At 48.1% G+C, this 22,385-nt stretch overlaps 2 long non-coding RNA genes across 4 annotated transcripts in view; both read right to left on the bottom strand.

The window, feature by feature from the left end:
* LOC133273243 (uncharacterized) overlaps positions 1–22,385 on the bottom strand; it is a 168,973-nt gene that overhangs the window by 112,746 nt on the left and 33,842 nt on the right. The gene's annotated exons all lie outside the window — the stretch shown is intronic.
* LOC133273241 (uncharacterized) lies at positions 17,641–21,687 on the bottom strand. 3 transcript variants are annotated; one of them, XR_009744680.1, is made up of 4 exons: positions 21,641–21,687; positions 20,140–21,020; positions 18,935–19,765; positions 17,641–18,458 (listed from the first exon to the last, which is right to left on the bottom strand). It is a non-coding gene; the product is annotated as an uncharacterized LOC133273241 (long non-coding RNA). The 3 variants fall into 3 exon arrangements; XR_009744681.1 differs by having other exon boundaries at positions 21,635–21,678; XR_009744679.1 differs by lacking the exon at positions 21,641–21,687 and having other exon boundaries at positions 20,140–21,196.

Genomic DNA, 22,385 nt, shown 5'->3' with positions numbered 1-22,385 from the left:
CAGCTTGTCCAATAAAACATATTAACATTCCCTACAGCCTTGATGCATTTCTGGGATGCTCAGAAAAATAAAGGGCTGCCATTCCCACCTCAACGCCTCTTACCAAGTGCTCTGCTTGATATGTAAAAACCTCGCTGGCCTGAGGCATTTGTAATTTAGAGTTATGGGGATATAACGGACTGTCCCCTTCTATTCCCATTGAGCCAGATTCATTCCCCCAGGTATCTTCAGGGGACTTCCTGCTTTATGATTATTAGCCACTTCTGAAAATCTTGCCTGATGCCACCCAGAGCTCCTTATCCCAAATAAAGACGTTTTGCAAAGCTGTTTTTTCCTCACAATACCTTTTTTCTCCTTTTTTATTTAATGTCAAACATTAAATATAACCCCCATATTCAAGAAGGGGAAAATGGATGACCCTGGGAACTACAGAGCAGTCAGTCTCACCTCTGTGCCTGGCAAAATCTTGGAGCAGATTCTCCTGGATGGCATGCTAAGGCACATGAAAAACAACAAGGTGCTTGGTGACAGCCAGCATGGCTTCACTAAGGGGAAATCCTGCCTGACCAATTTGGTGGCTCTCTATGATGGGGCTACAGAACTGATGGACAGGGGTAGAGCAGTTGATGTCATCTACCTGGACTTGTGCAAAGCATTCGACACTGTCCCACATGACATCCTTGTCTCTAAATTGGAGAGACATCAGTTTCATAGGTGGACCACTCGGTGGATAAAGAACTGGCTGGATGGCCGCACACAAAGAGTTGTGGTCAATGGCTCAATGTCCAGCTGGAGACCAGTAACGAGTGGTGTCCGTCAGGGATCGGTGTTGGGACTGGTCTTGTTTAACATCTTCGTCGCTGACATGGACAGTGGGATTGAATGCGCCTGCAGCAAGTTTGCCGATGACACCAAGCTGTGCAGTTCGGTTGATATGCTGGAGGGAAGGAATGCCATCCAGAGGGACCTCGACATGCTTGTGAGGTGGGCTGATGCCAACCTCATGAGGTTTAACCATGCCAAGTGCAAGGTCCTACACCTGGGCGGAGCAATCCCAGGCACAGCTGCAGGTTGGGCAGAGAAGAGATTCAGAGCAGCCCTGTGGAGAAGGACTTGGGGGTGTTGGTTGATGAGAAAATGAACATGAGCAAGCTTCAGTGTACGCCCCCAGCCCAGAAAGCCAACCGTATCCTGGGCTGCATCCAAAGGAGCGTGACCAGCAGGTCGAAGGAGGTGATCCTGCCCCTCTACTCTGCTCTTGTGAGACCTCACCTGGAGTATTGTGTGCAGTTCTGGTGTCCTCAACATAAAAAGGACATGGAACTGTTGGAACAAGTCCAGAGGAGGCCACGAGGATGATCAGGGGACTGGAGCACCTCCTGTATGAAGACAGGCTGAGGAAGTTGGGGCTGTTCAGCCTGAAGAAGAGATGGCTGCGTGGAGACCTCATAGCAGCCTTCCAGTATCTGAAGGGGACCTATAGGGATGCTGGGGAGGGACTCTTCATTAGGGACTGTAGTGATTGGACAAGGGGTAATGGGTTAAAACTTAAACAGGGGAAGTTTAGGTTGGATATAAGGAAGAAGTTCTTTACTGTAAGGGTGGTGAGGCACTGGAATGGGTTGCCCAGGGAAGTTGTGAATGCTCCATCCCTGGCAGTGTTCAAGACCAGGTTGGATGAAACTTTGGGTGACATGGTTTAGTGTGAGGTGTCTCTGCCCATGGCAGGGGGGTTGGAACTAGCCGATCTTAAGGTCCTTTCCAACCCTAACTGTTCTATGATTGTATGAAACATATGAAAGCCAAAGTGTGGTGGTCCAAAGGTCCCCCAAGGCATGGGGACAGCCCTCCCATGTGGCTACAGCACATCTGTCCAGGACTTTGTCCAGTGGCCCCTTTGGTCTGGAGGCACACGTGCTCAACATCAAACCAGCCTCTTCCAATGTAAAGCCATTTTTATTCATCTCAAAGACACAGTCATTCTGGGCCACCAGCAGCAGGCACAGTTCTGTAGCCTCTCCATTCTCCTCCTCCTCTAAGCTTTGGCTGGGCCCTGGTGTCCTCTAATGTTTGAAATCTCCTTTTTATCTCAGATTCAGCCTTGAGAAGAGTAAACTCTTCGCAGCCTGCCTGGCTGGAGCCAAGCAAGGAGCTACTCCCCAATAAACACCTCCTTTGTTTTGACCAGGAATGTTATCTGGGTCATTGTTTTACTTTCCTGCTCAGCGCCGCTCAAGGTAACCTAAACGCACATATAAACCATAACATCAGGCACTCCCAGTTAGCAGGGTCCATCTTCACCCATCCTTTGGATGCTCACCTCACCTTTTCCATCCTATTCCCCTGTCATGTCAAGAGCTCATGAGATTTCTCACTCCCCAGTGGTGATGTCTCATCAATGCCCCCGTGGGCAGGATCTGCTGGGGTAATTCTGCACAGAGGATGTGGCCAGATCCTCCTCCCTCTATGGAAGTGGGATGTCCCTCATCCACCTGAACAGGGTCTCAAGAACAAATCAAAGGCTGAGCTCTGTAACAGTGAGCAGGTCTGTGAAAACAAAATAACTACAAATTCAGAGTTGACTTCTATTTCTCTGCTCAGCTCTGTGTTTACCTTTAACATTAGCATCACAGCAGGGCTCTGTTTCCATATAACACACACCCACCCTCTTAGATAATTACACTTAACTGCTAGTGTCAGTGGCTCAGACGTCTGCCAGGCTCCACCATGATTATGGTGACAGCACCCAGGAGCCAAGCAGGTCCACCACGTGTGGTCCAAGCTGCATCCCAAGGATGCCTGGTGCTGCTTGTGCCTCAGCCCTGCTCCGTTGGCAGCTCTGAGAAGATCAGAGCAGACCCATGATCAATTATGGTGGGATGCAGAGGTCTGTGCAGGCAACTTGGGCCAGTAGGGATATAGGAGGTGGGAACAGTCCCTTCCATCTCTGCAAATAAACTCCCAAGGATAAAGATGGTGATGGACCTGAGAGCAGCTGAGTTTATCACAGCTTTTAATTTAGAAGAAACAACCTGCCAATGTGTGCTCTGAGCAGATGGATGTCACACAAGCCAGGGTTTTAGGAAGCATTCCTGATTTTTCCAGACTTATCTTCTTAAGACTTTCCCATTACCTTTTTTTAGCCTCCTGGAGATCAGCAAGAGTCCAATTGGGATGGTGGTAGAATAGAAGCCAGGGATAGATGGGAGGCACTGGCTGGAGGCCAGGATCCAGAGTGCTGAGGCTGGTGTAACTTCTGCCCTGGGGGGATCTGCAATGGCTTACCCCTTCCCATGAGCAGGGAATTTGGAGCTGTTGTTCCTCTGCTCATCCTGTATTTCTCACCTAGATAACACCTTCTTTGAGAGGAGGACCTCACAGTGCCTTACAAAGGCAATAGTCTAGCCCCAGCACATAATTTAGATGCCAGATTTGCAAAATCCTCTTTGCCAGAGGTTTGTTCATTCCTCAAATGGAGTATAAAGAGATTTGCTATTTTTCTGCCTGATTTTCCAAGCCCTTTGCTTGCTCATAGGTTTCCAAAACACCCAACCCTGCAGGGAGGTTAGCAAGGGCTTGGTGTTCACCCCTTGGAGTACAAGTCAGTGCGAGTGGGCACACGATCACTCATAGCCTGCCTGGCTGCTCATTGATGCGCACAGCACCAGGAACAGCATTTTATTGCCAAATAATCCTTCATTCTTGAAATCCTCCGCCCCAGCACTCTGCAATATCAAGGAGTAAATGCTAATCTCAGTGACTCCCTGAGCCACATTCACAGAGCTTGTTCACAGCATTTATCTGCATCATTTCAAGCCAAATCTTGTCTTAATACTTCTTCTCAGTAATGATCTGAAAAAGCCACTGCAATGTGCCACCTGCCCCTCTGCACACTGTGTCTGTCCCATTCTTTTACTGGCAGCTACAGGAAACAGATGCCAAGGTGAGGAAGATAATTTCCCCATGGCAAGGAACATCTGGCTCTTTGGCAAACCCAAACAATCCTCACGCTGAACAACATCTCCAGCATCGCTTTTGGTTGTACAATGCGGACGTACGTGAGCTGGCAGTAAGACCCTGCTCTTCCAGCCACCTTCTGTCTTCAGGTGACTTTTGGACGTAGAAGATTTGTGGCTTTGCCCAAAGGACTTGGTTTCTTGGAAGCTTCTCAGCTTATCTATGGCACCCTTGTTTCCCAGCTGAGCTTCTTTGCTAGCCTCAGACCTAACCACCCTTCTGCTATTTACAGTGGCCTCTTCTTTCCACATAAAAGGTTTATGTTATATACTGCACCAAGGCTTGCTGACCTTTTCCTGACACACCTCACTGTTGCCTTCTGTTTGTTTCACCCACCTTCAAGCAGCCCTCTGAAAAACCTAAATTAGTAGTTCTATTGCTCCTGTCAGTGCCCCAGAAGACATAAGAGATATTTGTCTCAGCAGGAGTTATAGCTAGGCAGGATTGTCTTCTATAGGGCCTCTCTTTCCACTGAGTCTACATGGAGCCTTGAATGACCATGGTCCCATCTTGGCTAGCTTAGTGATTTGATGATTACAAGTTAGTTAACACAGGTACCTGGGCTAAGATCTGGGCTCTCAGGCAGGGTGGGATTCTCCAGCTCCCAAACCATAAAGGTTTTGTGGATATCTGCTTTGGGAATGCATTGCAGGTATAAAAGAGCCAAGAAGCACATGAGGTGCAACGTACTGAGGAAAGTAACCTTCTACTAACATGTTTTTTTGCCTTCTGTCTTCTATCAAATTTCAAGGCATTAAATTAAGTAATTTCCTCCTCTTTTATTTATTTCCCAATACCCAGCAGGTTTTTCATATATTAACATTTGCTATAGTAGAGTGGTGAATTATTGTGGTAGAGCTCAACTACTGTGGCTGGAAGAGTTTTGCAAAACCAGTGTTTTTCTATTAGACAAACATGGAGTTTTGGTTAGTCTGAGGTAGCAGCAAATGGAGCAGAAATGAAAAGCTTGGAAAGTTAAGAGACTGCTCTCTCTGGTTTGCTGCTGACATAGGAGGCATTCTTGAATTCATAAGAAACTTTTTGCTCCTCCTTAATCTGATGTTCTTTGCCAGGAACTGGAGCATAAGAATTAAAAATAATGGACCATCCTGCACCAGTTATGAGACATTTACACCTTGAATGCAGCCCATTGCTACTAGTAATTCATTATTAATTGTACTTTTCCCAGTACAGACGGGGAAAACTGGGCTGCTTTGAAAACAAGCTTCCCCTGTGTGTTGATGGAAGGAGGGACGACGGACATGGTTTGGGAGGGATGATGGACGTGGTTTGGGATGCACATCATGTTGCTTCTGGGGCACATACTGCCTGCAGGGGAGAAGAGGAATCCAGGAGCATAATTATCATGATCTTCACTTTGTTCCTCCCCAAATCCACTGAGATGCTCATTGAGGAGGGTTTCTCCCTCAGGGATTTCACTTTGGCAGCTCTAGCAGAGCAGTGGAGGACCACCAGCTCCCTGTCGCATCCATGGGCAACAGGCCTGGGAGACCAGGTTAGCAGAAAGCTAGGTGTAGGATAGCTGCTCTCGCGAAATGGCCACGGGTGAAGTGTCTGAGTGGAAAAACTTTACTAAGAGGTGCGTTGTGCTGCCTAAAAATAACTACTGCTTCTTTATCCAAACCACATCCCTCCCGAGAGCTCTGGTATTTAAGCACATTTGGATGCAAAGAGGGATCCTAATCAGGGAGACATTTCACTTCGGCCACAGACCCCTCTGAAGTCACTGAGTAACATCTGCAGAGGTGAGGGGAGAACTTGGCCATCACCCATGCCTACACACTGCTGCAGCGAGGTTCCTGGTTTAGTTCTTTCTTTAATTGGGGTGATTGCTCGCATGGAGAGGAGCAAATTAAAATCCCATGAACTCAGCTATATAAAGAAGCTCGGTGGACAAGGCTGGATGGGCTGACATGGAATCATGGAATCGCTTTGGTTGGAAAAGAGCTTTAAGATCATTGAGTCCAACTGTTAACCCATTGCTGCCAACTCCACCACTAAACCATGTCCCTAAGCACCACGGCTTTTAAATACCTCCAAGGATGGTGACTCCATCACTTCCCTGAGCATCCTGTTTCAATGCTTCTCTAGGCCCTTCACCAGCTCCCTTGCCCTCCTTTGGATGCACTCCAGCACATCAATGTCTTTCTGGTAGTGAGGGGCCCAGAACTGAACACAGGATTCGAGGTACAGCCTCAGCAATGCCAAGTACATGGGGACAATCACTGCCCTGGCCGTGCTGCCACACTGTGTCCATGACATGAGCAGGAGGTATCACTTGTCACCCCATCCTCTGCCCCATGAGAGAAGATCCCTTGCAGACACCGTGTTAGTCTTTTCAGGAGTGTTTACCTGGAGGGAAGAGGCTGCCCAGGACCTGGTGTCTTCCCATGGGCTGTCTGCAGCATACATTGAGGACACCACAACCTGTGCCTCCAAGCTCTCTTCTCATCTGCCTCCCCCATCAGCAGGACTCCTGCATCTTCCCCTCAAGCAGGTGGATGCTTTGAATGGGAATAGAATAGAGGCATAGAATAGCATCACAGAATCAACTAGGTTGGAGGATCAAGTCAAGGAACCCAGCAGCTCCCATCCCTCCACCACCCTCACCCTGCTGGGGGCTGCCCTTTGTGGAGCTCAGCTCTGCTCCTTCCAGAACAGCAGAGGATTCAAACATGATTTAAAAACTAAGAATAAACCAGTCCCACAACATTTGCACTCTCTAAATCGCCTCTTTTTCTTCCTTTTCTTTCTCTAAATTTAAGATGGTGCCGGTCACCTTTGCTCCAAAAATACACAAAGCCGCTGCATAACTATTTTCCAAATAATTAATCTTTCCAGTGGAATAACTTAAAGCCCCACGTTTCCTGTTATGTTATACAGCTGCAATTTGTAACGAGAGATCCCGCGCTGCGCTACGTGGGCACAGGGCCAAGGACGTGGTGCTTTACCTACACAAGAGCCCTACATAAATAATCCTTAGCTGCAAGTTAAACAGTTAGGTACTGTTTGGTTCAAGAGAAAAGGAGGGGGAAAACAAAAGCCTTTCTCCTGGTTGTCATTTCACAGCTCAGCATTGAATTTTCAGTGCTATTTTATCATACTCTGTAAACTTCAGGGGCTGGGAATGCCCCTTTCTCATCTGCCAGGGAAATACATGCTCAGTCCCACCCCCAAAAAGTGGTTTTATTGATCAATTTGCATTTCAAACAAGTATTTTGTCTGCCATGAAGATTATAGCCTCCTGTATAGCTGGGACGTCAAGATACACCAAGCATAAGCATAGCAATCCTTGTTTTGCTGCCCTAAACTAGGCTTGGGGTGGAAATGATGGGAGATGGCCAGGAGATAAGGGAAGCACCCGGTGCCTCAGCTGGGACAGCCCTTGGCGGGCCAAGGGAGCCAGGCATAAATCAGAGCTGCCCTGAGACAGCGAGAAAGGATGCCAGGAGCCGCGCTGGTCCCCTGCCAGCTGCAGCACGGGCAGCCCCCAGATGATATAAAGCCTCCATTGGCAAGGCTTCATCCCTCCTCTGCCTGGCACAACCGGCAGCGCTGTCACGCTGGAGCGTGGTGGGTCTGGGCTCCCGAAATCCCTGACTCTTGCTTGCCACGTGCGTTTTATACATCCATAATAACAGCATCACGTGCATTGGGGAGGGAGGGGGATGCAGGGTTTAGTTGCAATGGTAGCAGTGTTTATAGGTGTTATAAATCATTGTCATAATCATGAGTGCTGCTATTATCCTTTCAGGATAACAGTGAGAAGGACTGGGATACGGTAAAAATCAGCTGTTAATCATAGCATTCTCAAATTGAGGGAAAGCATTTCAAAGGCTTAGTCCCCCCACTCTAAATCAGCAAAGCATGTGTGTATAATGTGTATGCTCACAGGTCAAACTTCCATTTCATCCCTAAAGATACAGCAAGGAGCTCAACAGGAGTTTGCTATGGGATAGGGAGGTCTAAAAGCATCTAAGCCAGTTCAGCATCTAACTCCCTGTGCTGTCAGTGGGACTTTGAACCTCTATTTACACTTCCAGGCTGCTAAATACACTCAAACCATCTACCCCATGGTTAATGGGGTCTAATGTGGGGAAGTGGGATAGAGGGGAGGATGTGTCCTTTGTAAGATCAGGCACTGGCTGCTTGCCTCCTCTTTTTGGTGAGGAGACAAGAATCTGAGTACGCCCCCTAAATCACAGCTCACCCAGCCCAGTGAGGAAGCAAGCTTGGAAAGATTGCTTCCAGCACCTCCAAATTTGCAGGATATCCCTATCTCTTCTGGGAGCTGACATCAGACCTCCAGGCTATGGAGTGGGCTTGCTGGGAGGCGCAAGCAAGGAAGCCAGGGGCTGTGGTTTCTCCTTGGCTCTATACATGTCTCCTGCTCACACTGGTGGGAGTTACCCCAGGTGATGGAGAAGAGCCCGGTGCCCATGTCAGGATCAGTCCTGCCCTGCTGTCTGGGATATGCAGCATCGCATTAGCCGCAGCGTACAGGAGTAACATGTCGAAAGGGAAATGGTTTGATATTAAGCAAACAGGAGCACAGCTTCCAAAAGGCATGAAAATTATTTTGTTTCATGCTTAGCATAACCCTATTACCACAACATCCTGACTGAATTATGCCAAGCCTCCCATGCACACACACACACAGACAAACAAAATCCCCTTTTGGGCTACTCATCAACAGCGAGAACATTCAGAAGGGGAAGCTCCTGAAAAGAGGGAATTTGAATAAAAAGCATCCTCTGGAACGTAACTACAAAGTGGGTATCATCGTGCTTTGATATTTATAATGGCAATTGTTTTCCTCATTGTGAAATACATTTCTTTTGTATCAGCAAACCCTTGGAAAAAGCTTAATCTCGGACACATTGTGCATTAGGAAACCACTTGAATTAAGATACCTTTGAGACACTGATCAATACAGTGGCCAGGAAGCCCAGGAGGAAAAAAGGGGGCAAAGTTATTTCCTTCCATCAAGAGAAGGCTTTTTATTGTAAACACGGATGGGGGTAGCTTACACTGCATTATGAGAAATGATGCTTGTGTCTTCACTTTGCCTATCCAAGACCATAGCTGGTGGATTTGCACTGAAGCAAGGTGGTAATTGTGCTTCAAGAGCATTTAACACCCTCCTTGCACACGGGTAAGTACCCCACATGTCATTACACTCTGGGCATCTAACAGAGCTGGTGTCACTGAACTGGAGAAGCAATTAAATCACAGTCATCGCTATAGCGTTTCAGTGGTTGATTGGGCTGTGATGACAGAAAAATTAAGCCCTTGCAAGCAGGCTGTGGAAAGAGATGGTCAGAAAAGAATGAAACCTCACCTTGTTTCATTAGCTGGCTCTCAGCAGCTAAGGAGAGCGATCTATTGCATCGGCACACTCATCAAGATTTATAGGTGCTCCCTAAAGCTACCAAAATATTGACTGAGCTATCAAAACACCAGGGTTATTAACACAAAGACCTCTTTGCTTTGTAGATAGCTGATTTTGGGGGGCCCGAGTGTGCAGGTTCTCAGGGAATTGCCAGGCATGGCTGTGACCTCTTGGCTCCAGCAAAAATAAACAACAGCAGAGGAGAGATGTCTTGGAATTAACATCATGACCTGACATGGGTAAAATCAACCCTTTGGGGTGCAGGACAGATCCAGTTCCTGGGTAATCATGTATGTCTGACTAGTGTGTGAGCCCTGGGCTGCTTCCCGCTCTGTCCTGGGCTGAAAGGCTGCTGGTGGAGAGGAACAGGCTGAGGGAGCTGCTGCTGGCAATCAATGGGAGCTAAGAAGCATTAACAGTGCTAGTGGTGGCTGAGCTGGTATCATTAAGTGAGCAGGCTGTTTTAGTACCCCTAAGGGGTTACCTTATAGATGGGAGTGGGTGAGAGCATTAGGGAAGGATATGCCTTGTAAATTAGAGTGGTGAAGTCAGCTGAAACACTTCAAACCACCTCCAGGGTCAGCTGTGAAGGTATCCCTTCAGTCCTCTATGGTGTATCTCTCCTGACATCCTCCTCTTTTCCCCTTCAGTCCTGTCCCTCCAGCAAAAACCAAATTCATCAGATGGAAAGGGACCCAAAGGCTGTGTCTGTGTCTCAGCTCTGACACTGCTGGCCACCATCCTCCCTTGTTATCCCTTGAGGCTCTGCACCCAAACACCCTCATGCTGCCCTCTGGGGCATGCACAACCCCTGTCCCCACCACACCATGAAAACCTCTTGTTGGTTGGCTGCAGCTGAGAGCTGATGCTATTTTAAACACTGAAAAAAACCAACAAAAATAGCAAGAATGACTTTGCACTGTATGGGGTGCTGCACAGGGAACACACAGTGAGCCTGGTGTCTGGCTTTGGGGCTGCTCCCCAGCTCTCTTATTTATCAGTATGTCAGATGAATGCACAGAAAAAGCTTTTCCCCAAGGTTTTGGGTAGAAAAGCCCCATTGAGGGAAAAGTAATGAGCCGACATCTTCTTTTCTCCTAGGGGAGTCCTGTGGAGTCATGGTATTGCCTGCGTTAGGAGTGGCTCAGGTATGGCTGGACTTTTCCTGTGCTGGTGGCTTAAGTGATCAGCACAACGCTGCATACTTCTACTGCTGCATTTTCAGCCCCATCACAGCCTAAACAAGCTCCAAGTGGCAGCTGCAGGCACTTGGGCAGCCTTGTCTCAGCCAGCAGAGCGGCGTTTGAGGGAGCAACCCGGCACCCAGGCAGCCCATGAGCTCCCCAAGCCCCTTGAAATCAGGCTGGCAAGCCAAGGGCTGGCTGGCAACCAGGGTGAAAGCTGCCTTCAGCGCTGCTCCAGGCTGAGCAATTCCAAGGATGGCGAGGGCTGGAGTGAAGCAGCTGGGTCTGGCCAAGTCCCTGAGCAAGCCCACAGGCAGAGCACACCATGGGGGTATTCAGCTTGTGCCCGGAAACAAGCAGTGTCAGCACTATGTTGGAAGCAGGGGTGCTGGTCCATGCTATGCTTCCAAGTGTAATGGAATTATTCTGGGTTTCTGTGAAGCTTTTCTCAAAAGTAATTTGTTTTCCTTCCTTTTTTTAATTTCATTTTTAATTTAGCATTTTCTTTTCATTTTCATCAAGGAAAACTGCAAAGGGGAAGAGAGGCCAAACCAGGCGAATAAACAAACACCAAAGCGCTTTAAAAGCTCTTCGTGAACACATTTTGTTTCAAAGCAAAGTAAGTGCAGAGTAAACCAGTGGACTCACATGAGATCCTTGCCTTTTCCTCGTTCTTGCTCTTTATTCATGTATGACAAAACCTTGAGTTCACTTTTTGCATCAGAGTCATCCCAAAGACTGCACACTACCTGGTCATGGCTTTGTGTCAGCATAACTCTCACTAGACATCAGGGAATCCCTATCAGCAAGTTGCCCCAACCCTGGAAAAGCTTTTAACAGCTCTTGCATGGAACAGACACAAATTCAGGATGAATTTGGCCTTATTTTTTCCACTGATTGCAGAAATGCATAGTTTGGGTAGTTTCTCTTGAGTTTGAAGCAATGGGTGGCAAACGAGCAGAGAAGGTTGGGGAAGAAACGGAAAGGGCAGGATGAGAGATCACAAATAGCTCAGGGGAAGGGATGTAGCAGGAAAAGTGATGGATTGGGGGGAAAAAAGCAAGCCAACCTAAAAGTAAAATAAACTTAAAGATGGAGAAGTTCCAGTGAACGAGGAAAGAGAAACAATCTGGGAACGGCAGGCAGCGATGGGGATGGTATATTTAGTTAAGCCACTGGCACTTTCCTCTGGTGGGAAAAGTGAAAATTGCAGGGTTTAGGTCTTAATCCAAGGGAATTTCAACATGGGCTCATTTTTAAAGATGTGAGTAACCCTCATGATTTCAGTACAGAAAGGTAGATCCCAGCTCATATCAAGTCTGTCAGCATGGACCTCACTGTTAGGAAAAGAGATGTCGTGAGACTTCATGAGACCTCACTTGGAGTATTGTGTACAGTTCTGGTGTCCTCAACATAAAAAGGACATGGAACTGTTGGAACAAGTCCAGAGGAGGCCACGAGGATGCTCAGGGGACTGGAGCACCTCCCGTAAGAAGACAGGCTGAGGAAGTTGGGGCTGTTCAGCCTGGAGAAGAGAAGGCTGCGTAGAGACCTCATAGCAGCCTTCCAGTATCTGAAGGGGGGCTATAGGGATGCTGGGGAGGGACTCTTCATTAGGGACTGTAGTGACAGGACAAGGGGTAATGGGTTCAAACTTAAACAGGGGAAGTTTAGGTTAGATATAAGGAAGAAGTTCTTTACTGTTAGGGTGGTGAGGCACTGGAATGGGTTGCCCAGGGAGGTTGTGAATGCTCCATCCCTGGCAGTGCTCAAGGCCAGGTTGCACAGAGCCTTGGGTGACATGGTTTAGTGTGAGGTGTCCCTGCCCATGGCAGGGGGGTTGGAACTTGCTGATCTTAAGGTCCTTTCCAACCCTAACTATTCTATGATTCTATGTTTTGAACCTCTTTTAAGTCACATCCTTCATTTTTCCCTGTACAAAGATAGACATACCCAAATCTATTTGGATTAACAAGGACATGGAAGAGGCTGCTGGTTGATGAGGAAACAGAGTTTGAGGTTTCCCCGGGACTGAGGCAGGTCTGCCTGGGAAGGCTGCTCTTGCTTTGGTTGTGTTTTGCTGACAGTAGAGCCTAGAACCAAGTCACCATCATGGAGACGTTTCCAGCATGATGGAGAAATGCAAGTGGCCAGTGGGACATGGGCACCCAAAGACATCACATCCTTGTGAATGGGACTTGTCTGGTGCAGAGGATACAGGAACATGGCACAACCGCCTCTGTCCCAGTGTCCTGCAACCTGTACAGAGCTTGGCTTGCTGCAAAGGGAGTCAGAAGAGCGCATTGGAAGGGGAGCCTGGCACCTACATTCAGAGTTCAATTTATAACATTGTATATGGTATATTATTATTATAATAACTTACTGATTATTCCCAAACCCACTGTCTTCTCTTAAAAGTCAGCCTAGACACAAGCTTCACATCAAGAATTTTATTCACTGGATTTTAGGGTGTTGTTTGTTTTTTTTTTGAGGGGAAGGCAGGATTGCTAGTTTTTTTTGCACCCATCCTTCCAAAATGCTCACAAAACCAAGTGTTTTGAAGCTTACATCTTTCAGACACTGAGAAAACAGTGATGCTTGGAGTCAAACAGTTTGGGAGGGAGTACTTCCTATGTGGGATGGTCCCACTCTCTTTAAGTGGCATTTAATTACTTGCCACGAGCACTGCAGTCTTCTCTGACACAGCAGAGCCCACCATGGGCTGTTCATTAAGTGCCAGTGACCAGTGTTGATAGCAAAACAGATTAACTCTCATCCTTCTCCTCTCTCTGTGCTGGGTGTTCCAGCTTCCACAGAGAGCTGCACCTCCTCTGGCAGAGGCTGCTCTTATCCAGCTCCAAGCTGCACCAGAGCTTCAGCATCTTTGGGAGATTTAGGAAATCAGGATGCCTGGAGGGGTCTCCAGCTGCTGGATGTGGTGCGATCTCACAGTGGGATGGTTCCTCTGACTGGCATTGATGTGGTGCTGGTGGACCCCATGGAGATCCCCAAACTGGGACAAATTACCATGTTCCTTGAAAAGTCGCATGGCGTTGGCTTGGCAGAGACCTGCCTGTGTCAGCCTGGCATCTTCTTGTTTAACCAGTGGATTTTTGAGCAGATTGACTCGGATAGATAGGAAGAATTTGCCAGTGGGTTAATCCACTTCTTCCCATTGGATTGAGGTGCGCAATTTCCACAACACTCCGCAGTGGAAGTTTTCTTTTGGAAGACAGTTGAAACCAATGAGATTTGGCCAATCCGTCCTCATACTTTTATCATAAGTCACTGAAACTGGTGCCTGATAAGCAGATCTCCATTAACTGTGTTCCTGCATATGCACCAAATTGCATCTGAGTTTGCAAGCCCTCCTAAAGAGCAATGAAGAAATGACTGATATGAAGCAGGTCAGGGTGCTCAGAAAATATAGTAGTGTTGCAAAAAAAGAAAGAGAAAATGAATCTCATTTTAATTAGGATAAAAAGTCCTCCTTGTATTTATGCAAGCACTTTATACTGTCTTAGACACAGGTTCTTTGCAGGAAGTGCTTTACCATAGCTTGCTGCTATGGGGCTGACAGTGGGAGCTCGGAAAAGCAAGCACCAGGTCCTCAAACTGCCCTGAAATGTGGATTTAGACTGCAACAGTTTAAAAAAAAACAGGTAGCAGCAGCAGCCTTATTTACAAGAGGGTTATCTGCAGTGGTGAGGGGTGGTGGTAACAGGGAAGGGAAATTTGGGCTTGAAATTCTCTCCAGCATCCCCAGATCTTTGCCTTTAGTCCCGTTTGAGAACAGTATTTAAACCTATGGGGAAGGGATCACTGGCTGGTGGCACTGAACCAGCCTGCCCATCTTGCCAATTTACTCCAGCACCCCTTGTTCCTCCTCTGACCCTTACTATGGGGTGAGGAGGACCGAAACCCCCCCAACATCCAGGTCAGGCAGAGGCGCAGACCTGGATGCCCATTTATTCCGGTAAGAGACGCTTCCCGCTGCCAACCGGGGCAGCCACAAGAGCAAGAAGCAGAACAGGCTTTGCAGTGCCGGGGCGAGGCGAGGCGAGGCGAGGCGGCTCCTCAGGACGTGTGGCTCATTTCCCTTGCCTCTCCTCCCCGAGACAGACTGCGGCAGGCAGCGTGCAGCCCCCTTTGCACCTCCCGGCCTCCCTCTCCCCGCTCGGTCCGTGCCAAGCCCAGCTGCTCGGCTCCGGGTGCTGCTGCAGCTCCCGCTCCTGCTGGCACGGCTGCTGCCGAGCGGAGCCGGGGAGGGCCATAATGACGCACCCGATTGGTATTAGAAGACTTCACCGGCTATTTATAGGCCCCCGCCGACCGCAGAAGGCTCTCGGCCTCTCTTTTTCTCCCCCCCTCCCTCTCCGCCTTGCTCACTGGCTTTAGCTCAGCACAGGAGGGGGGGCAAAGAAATGCTGTAAATAAACCAGTGGGTCCAAGCGTGACATTCCCGAGCACAGTAAAGTTTCTGCCCCTCTGTTATTCACATCACCAGGCACATTCAGTCTGAACAACCATTTCTAGCTTGCCAGCTTTTTGCTCTGGTGTTCTCCCCTCCAGCTTTTCAGCCTGGATTTCTTTCTCTCTCTCCCCCCTTCTTTTTTTTTCCTCTTTTCCCTCTCCATTTTTGCGCAGTTTCACTTTCCAGTTCCTGGCATTGACTTGGCTATTCCTCAGCAGGGCTGGATGAAGCCCAGAGCGGGGGAGACCTCTCTATTGAGCTTAACAAATGTCCCCAGCTCCTGCCAAGCGCTTCCCTGTGTGTCTCTTCCCAATAGGCAGGCTGAGCCCTGACCCTTATTCTGGCACACATCATCTTCTGGTGCTCTCCTGACCACAGGGCCACGCTACAGCTCTCTGGTCACTCACGGAAGGTCAGTACCCTTGTCACTGATGCGTCTATCCAGCCCCTGACTTGCACCTGGGCTGGTGGGTGAGTTGATGAGGACCAAGCTGAGCCGCAGATGAAACAGCACCATTGTGTCAATGACAGATGATCCTTCAGAGTGGATAACCACAGCAGGAAGTTTGGGATCGCTGTTGCAGGAGCACAGTCTGCCCCAGCTCGGGGCAAAGGCAGCGTTTGGAAATGTGAGTGAAAAAATCTGTACACCTGGATATGGGCAGCGAGGTAAAACCCATGAATAGTGTCCACAGCAAAGGCGCTGATGGAGAAGTAAATCCATTTACAATCACTTCAGTGAAGTGAAAAATAGAGGTCACTGGAGGTACACATCCTTTTTTTTTTTTTTTTAACAAAACAATGCTGATTTTCACAGTATTTATTGTCAGGAGCATTTCTAACAGAAGCACTCCCGCCCGCATGCAGGCCCTTGGGCTTACAACATGGGTAAGAGAGGACAACTGTGGGAATTAAATCTGTCACAAGATGTTTTCCTTCTACTTTCTCATTGAATTAACCATTGCCCTACCTGGGAGACTCCATTCCTTGCAGCCCCATCAGCACCGCAGAGATAAAGCAATCGAGGGGTAGGGGTGTCTCCTCGGGAGAGATGAGTCTTACCCTTAAATAAATCACTTCGCCTCTCTGTTTTTGTGTGGCACCCTGCTCCATGCTTATCTCTTTGAACTTGCAGGCGCTAGAGACATCTCCTTCTGCTCTCACCAGGTATTTCCTACAACTAAACCTTGTTCACAAGGACCACACAAAAACATCCCTGTTACAAGAACTTGACACTTGGTGTTTGACAGAGGAACTCTGCTTGGTTCATTGCTATTATTTATTGTATTTTTCTCAGTGTTCCAGTTCTGCCACTTCATTCCTAAGCAGGAGAATCCCTACAGCTTTGGCCCACCTCAGCTGCACTCAGATGACAACTGGCAGTACCCAGGTGCTGCAGGTCATCTTAAAGCTTCCAGTACACTCAGCTGTGGCAGTTTGCAAATACCCCTTAGGCATTTGAGAGGCCTGTGTAAAAGTTCTGCTAGTTTTGACAATAAATGTAGGGACAAAATAAATAAATTAACACATTTAATCTGTGGTTTGGACTTTAGACTTAAGAGTGTTCCGTGTTGTATTTTAATACAACAAATATCCCATGGCATCTGGTAAGAGTAAGACGAGCAACTCAGCACATTATCCATTCACGTATTAGATCAGAAATGTGTGTAAACCAGGCAATAAAGCTGTTTGAGCAGGAGTGCTTACAAGGTATTAGGGAAGTAATTTCAGTTTTTAAATTACATGAAAAGCTGGTGTTTGGCAGTGCTGTGCAGGAACAGTGACACCGGACAGCCAAGGGAAGCAGCATGGTGAAAGGTGTAGGCGCAGCTTACGAGCACGCATGTTAGTGGCATACTTCAGCAATAAAAACCATTACAGAGATTTATTTTTTTTCCCCTTTAAGTAAAGGAGGGTCTGTTTTCTTGCAACAAGAGCTCTGGATCTTCTCTCTTGGTCACTTGTGAAGTAAAGGGATCGGGAACATGATGCTAAACTGCTGGAGCACACACATTAGCCTGCCTGTGTAATGGCAATAATGACATTAAACTCAAACCTCAGTCTTTTAAACTGCACAATTATACTGTATGTCCTGTAATAAAACAAATAATTTCAATATAACTATTTAGAAAGCTGAACACCCTTTGAGAAAAATAAGTATATTACACTGGTAATACCTTTGTTCCAGTTCTACCTAACCACTGCCAACAGAGAAACAATAAAAAGTATCTGAAGTTCTAAGTGAAATGTTTAAAATGGCAATTGGTTCCATCTCAGCACACGGTATTGTTATTTCTCTGCTGAATTCAGATGGTCTCCAAGAATCTATAAGCTTGTTGCAGCTGGACAGTGTTTATAGACATATGGCAGGGGATGGTTTTCAAAGGAATTTAAATATTGCAGGGAGCGGTTTTATATTGCAGGGCCCCAAGTTTGCTTTGTGATAGCGGTTTACTTTCACTGTTGCTCAAGAAAGGAGCCCTCTGTTCAGAGGGAAATGCAGAAGGTGTGAAGTGAACAAATAAAATGGTACATTTTCCATCCCTGGCGCAGCAAAGCAGAAAAAGACTGGATAAACAGGAGAGGCACAGGACCTGAACAAAACAGACATCTACCACTGGTTTCCATTCCCTGAGTCGATGAACATAAATTAACACCGGTAGGTAAGATGACTGTGTTTTTGAGATAAAATTTTGCTTTCCATGAATACCCTCTAAAATGGGCTTAAAATTCTTTCCATAAACATTTCTAGCCACTAATCTAATTGACTGGAATGTTTTCAGAAAGCAAACACAGCTGAAGGAAATTCACTGCTTTTATTCACATGTAAGTGAGTATTTGCAGGTTTTTAGAGGTATTCCCCGAGGTCAGTAACTAACTAAACAACCTTATTTTGTAAACAGCTATGGTGCAGTAAGGAAGTCAGGCTCGGAGGTCTTTGTGTGAAACTATCTACCAAATCATCGCAATAATGCTCAAAAGAACAAGTCTTTTTAGCAGGTGTTCCCTTCAACATGATACACCCCACCGATGCTCCCTGGAAGATGTAGCTGAAAGTAAAGTTTGTGTCACCAGGGTACCTGCAGGGTCAGAGACTGCTGACTGCTTGAGATGTGCATGCAATAGGGAGGAATCAGGCTCCTCTTGCCACACCCTCATTTCATCTGGGCTTTGAAACCTCAAATTCTTGGGCTTTGGGGGAATTACTCTGCATTTACAAGGGTGAAAGAGGGGCATCAGGCTTCTGGGACCCACCTTGTCTACATGTACAGTATGCACCTTGAGCAGACCTGGTTGCCAGAGCTCCTTTTACTTTGGGTTTTGTGGTTTGGCTCTTTCTAATAACTTCTGTAGCAGCATCTGTGGAAACCTTCAGGTAAAGCCAGAGCCAAAGCCAAGATGCGCAACCTTTCTTCAGAGTTTTGTAACACACACAAATTACAGAGGGTGAGCTACCGAATTTCCAAGCCAGGGACAACACATATCCCTGCTGAGCTGATCCCTATCTAAGCAGCACTAGTTTAATTGCAAGCAGTTCAGTAGAAATGCTGCAGTTTCTAAACCTGGTCTGAGGACTAGCTCGGCTCAGCTCAACTGAAGGAAACACACTCCTAAACAAATGACCTTAAAGAACCCAACTTGCAAAACCCCAAAATAAACCACCTCGGACAGAAATCACCTTCGGCAGTGGCTGCATTTTCAAACTTCTCTCTGTAACTGCAAAATTGAGATTTTAAATGTAAAAGCCAAGATCTTCATATAATTGCTTCCTTGCCAGCACTGGCCCTGAAGAAAAACTGCTGTATATTGGGAAAGCTGCAGTACTGTGATGATATGAAATATTACCTTGGCCGCTGTCTCTGGGAGCGTGCGCGTGAAGCCCCTGTAGTAGGTTGTAGCAGCAGAGCAGGATGATTGCTTATAGACTTTCACCCTCCAGAAGCAATTGTGCCCAAATTCATGAGCTCGATTCCTGTCTCAATTCCGTTAGAATATTGCTGTTAAAGAAGATACAACTACAAAAAGACAATCATCTACCCTGGAAATTCCCACCCCTCTCAGTTCTTTAAAGATATATATATATATATATTTATGTCTCTACCATTCAATGGTAAATGCTCTGCTCTTCATTTTATTTGCCAAATTGCCCAGAATCTGATGCACATCCCTCATTTGTGCAGCATTCAGAAGCACAAATCAGCATGTGAGCACTGCTGAGGGTTGCAGAACCTTGCAAGAATTCTAACCTCTTACTTAATGACAGACCTTAAATTCTCTGCACTTGCTATCAATTCAAATACAGAGATCACTTACAAAAGTCGTTTATTATTCCCAATGATTAGCTGAAATGAATCCCTTATGCCAAGGTAAGAGTCTTGGGTTTCAATAGAAATAGTCTGTGGCAAACAAAATGCATGTTCGTATTCATACATTTTAATGCACGCTGCCAATCACTCAGAAGAGCAGCAAAACGCAGTATGTGTAAAATAAAGAGCAACAGAAGAACAATAGAGTGGATTTGGTTTATTCTCATCCAAGCGCAGTTAAAGCAGCAGCATTTGCAATAGCAGAGCTCAGCAGATTCCAACAGGAAAGGAAATATTAGTCAACAAATCCTTAGAGTTTTCTGAACTTGCCAGTCAGGGTGGAGAAGGCTTCAGATGCTTCCAAATCAGACTGAAGAAACAGGGAAGATGGGGTAACTAAATGACTTTATTTTCTCAATATTATCTTAGATATGAAGGATTAATGGCTTTATGAAGCTGTTGGATAATAGTCCCCTGCCCAAGGAATTCTGCATGTAAGAAACTTCCTGGACCCTCCACACCATGAAGGCAGGAGAAACCCCAAGGCATTAAGCCAGGTATCTTTCACAGTGGTCAGGGGTAAAACTGTAGCGTATTGCAGCTAATTTCTTAACATTCACTGTATGCCAGTGTGAGATGTTCAAGAACAAATAAGACCCCTCTTCTGCTCTTTGATGAAAGAAATAACCCACTCCTACGCTACTAAATCTGTCTACCACCACTTTATGTTTGGGGCTTTTTTACCTTCTTCCTTTTTCTCCTGACATGATAACCTTGCTGGTCTTACTTTTCTTCCTTTCATATTGGAGCAATGTGAGTAGTGCCCACCCTGGCTTTCTTGCAAGACGCTACAGACTATAGGGCAGCTGGCAGGATGATGCCTTAGATGCCAAAAGGCAACTCTGAAGGGCTTTTTTTTGGGTGTGATTTACCATTCCTGCTTCAAATGAGTAACTGAAATCTTCTCTTCAGCAACCTGGATCTCAATAAAAGCAAGCCGGAAAAAAATTGCAATTAGCCCCATTATTTCTAAAGAGAAACCCAACAAATTATTGCAGGTTGTAGTTTTTCAGCTCTTCAATTACTGCGGATGCCAAACTAAGAAAAATCTGTATTTATATCGCTCTGTCCAGGGAACAAGTTTTTAAAGCAAACAAAACTGTTTATTTTTGGAGCCTGGGAGAATGCCAATGTAGTCCCTTATTCTGATAGCACTGCTTCATTAACTTACACCAGTTTATCAGGTATTTTATGCTTTTACTGAAAAAAAAACACCCCAAAACCCCACAGGTCCTAGTTTGTGTGTAGAGATGAAGGGGTGAAACACAATTTGACCACCTCATTTCCTTCACCGGGATTAAGTTTTTGGTAAGGCTCCAGTATTTGTTGGAAACTCCTAGTGGGCACTACTTCCTCACTCTACCCAAAATAAATTCATCCAATATTAATCATTTGTGAAAACAGCGTAGCTTTTTCACACCACTGATACCGTTCCTGTCAATTGCCCCCAGCAGCACAAGAGCCATTCCGCTTTGTAACGTGGCTGTCAGAGCTATTACTTTTATTCTTTCATTCATCTGGTCAATTTCTGACAACACGCCTGAACCCGAAATGCACTTTGTTCTCTAAAAACGTGTCAGAATAAAGAAATAAGAAAAGATGGGGGGAGGAAGTGGCAATATTCAGACTCTGAGCCACGACACCTGTCAAACACCAGCAAAACCCAACGTCCCACTTCCAAAGCCCGGGCTGCTCGGCGGAAGCCGAGGCTCTCACAGTGAGCTGGCTGCATCCAGACCCCCCTTCCCTGTCCCCTCCTGGCTCTTCACCTCCCACCCGGCACGCGGCCAGCCCTTCCCCGCCCGGTGCCAGCGGGGCCGCCCCGGCTTCCCCCGGAGCAGGCCCCAGCTCCCATCTCCTTCCTCCCGCGGGAAACGACCTTGGCTGCTCCGCGCTGCCCGGGGGCGAGCCGCTCTCCGCCCCGGACATCTCCCGCCCGACCGCCCCGCTCCACAGGCAGCCCATGGGCGAGCCCTTCCCCTCCCCGGGGTCTCGGAGGCGCCGGGCCCACTCCGTCCACCCCGCCTCGCTCGCTGAGGTAACCCTCGCCTCGGTGTCCCCCCTCGCTGAGGTAACCCCCGCCTCGGCCAGCCCGGTGTCCCCCCTCGCTGAGGTAACCCCCGCCTCGGGCAGCTCGATGATCCCCCCCGCCGCTCGGTGAGGTAACCCCCGCCCACACCCTCACACCGGTGTCTCCGGGCCGGCTCCATGCCCGCGCCCCGCCCCCGGGCCCGGGCAGTACCGGGCCGCCCGCCCGCCGGCTCCAGTCACGCTCCCTCCCCCGCCCTCCGCTCCCTGCGTGACCATCTCCGGGGAGGGGGTGGGAGCAGGCGCTTCTCCCCCCTCCCTCCCCGTATCCCACACGCTTTTGATTGGCCTGACCGAGCCGCCCATCAACGCGACCCTCAATGCTGATTGGCAGCGGCGGCAGGCCAGGACACAGCTCCCGCCCCGTGGGAATCCCTCCAGCCCTCCCCAGCACTTCGCGGCAGTGTCCTCAGAAGACTCATTGGGCCGAGGGGGCAGCTCCAGCGCTGGCGGCAGATCCGCTCGCCCATTGGCCAGCCACTGTGTCAATCTGCCTAACCGCAGCGCCCCATAGGCTGGCGGGGCGCCCGGAGGGCGGGGCTAGGACGGCCCCCCCCGTCCCTCGCCATCCTCCGCGGTCCCGCCCTGTGACTAACTCCCGTGTGTGAGTCACGGCGGGGCCCGTCAGCGCCGTTAAATGCCGTGTGCGGGCGGGCGGCGCTGCTTGGGCTGCCCCGGCCCCCTGCGCGCGGGCGGCCGCCTCCCCCGCCTCCTCCGCCTCCTCCCCCGGTACATGGCAGTCGGGCCGTACTTGTCACGGTGTCACATCCTCCCCACCGGCCGCGGCCCCAACTTCCCCCCTAGCTCGGCTGCCGCCGCCGCCCGGGGCCACCGCAGCGGCA

The sequence above is a fragment of the Pezoporus flaviventris genome, unplaced genomic scaffold (assembly GCF_033815535.1).
Source record: "Pezoporus flaviventris isolate CSIRO_AGI_PZ_B2104156 unplaced genomic scaffold, CSIRO_AGI_Pfla_v1 ptg000031l, whole genome shotgun sequence".
NCBI classification, from domain to species: Eukaryota; Metazoa; Chordata; class Aves; order Psittaciformes; family Psittacidae; genus Pezoporus; species Pezoporus flaviventris.
The sequence above is the reverse complement of the archived record's forward strand: the minus strand, read 5'-3'. Positions and strand labels throughout refer to the sequence as shown.